The 3,109-nt window shown below is 47.1% G+C and overlaps 2 non-coding genes across 2 annotated transcripts in view; both read left to right on the top strand.

Annotated features, from left to right (window-relative positions):
* The first annotated feature begins 377 nt into the window (after nt 1–377).
* LOC143206250 (small subunit ribosomal RNA) lies at nt 378–2,366 on the top strand. The gene has a single exon (XR_013008237.1). It is a non-coding gene; the product is annotated as a small subunit ribosomal RNA (ribosomal RNA).
* Nucleotides 2,367–3,074: 708 nt separating this feature from the next.
* LOC143206249 (5.8S ribosomal RNA) overlaps nt 3,075–3,109 on the top strand; it is a 155-nt gene continuing 120 nt past the window's right edge. Inside the window, exon 1 of the ribosomal RNA XR_013008236.1 lies at nt 3,075–3,109. This exon is cut by the window's right edge and continues 120 nt beyond it. This is a non-coding gene — a ribosomal RNA (5.8S ribosomal RNA).

Below are 3,109 nucleotides of genomic sequence, written 5' to 3'. Positions count from 1 at the left end.
GTTTTTCGAGGTCTTATAAACGCCGAACGATATTTTGCGGCATCCAATTTTCGACGTAGTCGACGATCGTCGTCGATAATCGAGATAATTGGGTGCCTAGTCGATCGGTTGTGTATAAAAAAAACAAAAGATGTGTCTAAGATGATGATATCGTTTTGTTTTATTAGACAACTAATATTAAAATGTAAGAGCGTGGCGCCTCGGACCGGTTTTTCCGTCGTCTAGGCGCGCTATCATGCACCTCCTTTTTATTAGTCGTCGATATATATTATATATCGTCGTCTTACGCACACGTTTCTTTATAAGTCAAACTTATAAAATAAACTGTGTCTGTATTTGTTTTATCTGCTTCGTGTCGATAAAATAATAAGAACAGTTCCCTGGTTGATCCTGCCAGTAGTCATATGCTTGTCTCAAAGATTAAGCCATGCATGTCTCAGTACATACCGAATTAAGGTGAAACCGCGAAAGGCTCATTAAATCAGTTATGGTTCCTTAGATCGTACCCACAATTACTTGGATAACTGTGGTAATTCTAGAGCTAATACATGCAAACAGAGCTCCGACCAGAGATGGAAGGAGTGCTTTTATTAGATCAAAACCAATCGGTTTCGGGTTCGCGCTCGTCATCGTACAACTTGGTGACTCTGAATAACTTTAAGCTGATCGCACGGTCTCGCACCGGCGACACATCTTTCAAATGTCTGCCTTATCAACTGTCGATGGTAGGTTCTGCGCCTACCATGGTCGTAACGGGTAACGGGGAATCAGGGTTCGATTCCGGAGAGGGAGCCTGAGAAACGGCTACCACATCCAAGGAAGGCAGCAGGCGCGCAAATTACCCACTCCCGGCACGGGGAGGTAGTGACGAAAAATAACGATACGGGACTCATCCGAGGCCCCGTAATCGGAATGAGTACACTCTAAACCCTTTAACGAGGATCAATTGGAGGGCCAGTCTGGTGCCAGCAGCCGCGGTAATTCCAGCTCCAATAGCGTATATTAAAGTTGTTGCGGTTAAAAAGCTCGTAGTCGAATTTGTGTCTCGCGCCGCCGGTTCATCGTTCGCGGTGTTAACTGGCGTGTTTTTCGCGAGACGTCCTGCCGGTGGGCTTAGTCGTGTCGCGTCGCCGTCGCGCGTGCGTTTCGGCGTGCGTGTTGTGCGCGTCGTGGTTACGACGGCCCAACTCAATCCTGCCGCGGTGCTCTTTACTGAGTGTCGAGGTGGGCCGGCACGTTTACTTTGAACAAATTAGAGTGCTCAAAGCAGGCTAAAATTTCGCCTGAATACTGTATGCATGGAATAATGGAATAGGACCTCGGTTCTATTTTGTTGGTTTTCGGAACCCCGAGGTAATGATTAATAGGAACGGATGGGGGCATTCGTATTGCGACGTTAGAGGTGAAATTCTTGGATCGTCGCAAGACGAACAGAAGCGAAAGCATTTGCCAAAAACGCTTTCATTGATCAAGAACGAAAGTTAGAGGTTCGAAGGCGATCAGATACCGCCCTAGTTCTAACCTTAAACGATGCCAGCTAGCGATCCGTCGACGTTCCCTAATATGACTCGACGGGCAGCTTCCGGGAAACCAAAGCTTTTGGGTTCCGGGGGAAGTATGGTTGCAAAGCTGAAACTTAAAGGAATTGACGGAAGGGCACCACCAGGAGTGGAGCCTGCGGCTTAATTTGACTCAACACGGGAAACCTCACCAGGCCCGGACACCGGAAGGATTGACAGATTGAGAGCTCTTTCTTGATTCGGTGGGTGGTGGTGCATGGCCGTTCTTAGTTGGTGGAGCGATTTGTCTGGTTAATTCCGATAACGAACGAGACTCTAGCCTGCTAACTAGGCGCTTTTTGACATCCTAAAGGCCCGCCGGCCGCGTTGCTTTCGGGTTTCGCGGTTCGTGCGCGGTTTTTACTGTCGGCGTACAAACTATTCTTCTTAGAGGGACAGGCGGCTTCTAGCCGCACGAGATTGAGCAATAACAGGTCTGTGATGCCCTTAGATGTTCTGGGCCGCACGCGCGCTACACTGAAGGAATCAGCGTGTCTTCCCTGGCCGAGCGGCCCGGGTAACCCGCTGAACCTCCTTCGTGCTAGGGATTGGGGCTTGCAATTGTTCCCCATGAACGAGGAATTCCCAGTAAGCGCGAGTCATAAGCTCGCGTTGATTACGTCCCTGCCCTTTGTACACACCGCCCGTCGCTACTACCGATTGAATGATTTAGTGAGGTCTTCGGATCGACACGCGATGGCGTTTCGGCGTCGTCGATGTGTAGGAAAAGATGACCAAACTTGATCATTTAGAGGAAGTAAAAGTCGTAACAAGGTTTCCGTAGGTGAACCTGCGGAAGGATCATTACAGTGTGTTGTTATGCCTATATATATATAATAGGTAAACGTACAAGTCTGTAAAAATCATTGTCGAACGTTAAAGAGCCATCTACGAAGTTCGGAAGTTCCGATCGAATTTCGACGTCGTCAACGTAGCTGTTTTCGGGTACCTATAATATATGGTTTTAAAAGATGTACGCCCGAAAGCGGAGATATATACGATGAAGATGTTGTTATATAGGACGACGAGTAATAATCGTCGGCCTACGACGGATTTCGTTATAAATGGACAAATCGAGCGCAAAATAAAACGATTTTGCCAATTATATTTCTAATCGACGTTTCGATCCTCATATCGACGAACATATACGATGATCGGTAATGTGATTAGTTTACGAAAATCTTATCACCCTTCGTTTGTTTCATTCCAAAAGGGTGAGATTTAGTTTACGAAAATATTGCCAAACTATGATCAGCGTATGCTCTTTTGTTGTCGTACGAGGTGAGACGACGAAAATTTACAACGAACGTCACCATTTCGAGTAGTCTGTCTCCGCTCCTCTCGTTGTGTGTAGTGGAGAAGACGAAAATAAACCGTAAGAGCGTTTTAAAGTCGACGGCGGCTGCGAAAGGGGCGCAAGCGCTGTCTATGACGTGAGCGCGCGTCGTCGTCGTCGTCGTCGTCTTATAATAGAAACGTTTCGATATGCGTTTAAAACCTAACTTAAAAAAAGATTACCCTAAACGGTGGATCACTTGGCTCGTGGGTCG

This window comes from Rhynchophorus ferrugineus, unplaced genomic scaffold, assembly GCF_030347505.1.
Source record: "Rhynchophorus ferrugineus isolate W39M unplaced genomic scaffold, kcgeb_rfMv2 rfM611, whole genome shotgun sequence".
NCBI classification, from domain to species: Eukaryota; Metazoa; Arthropoda; class Insecta; order Coleoptera; family Curculionidae; genus Rhynchophorus; species Rhynchophorus ferrugineus.
The sequence above is the reverse complement of the archived record's forward strand: the minus strand, read 5'-3'. Positions and strand labels throughout refer to the sequence as shown.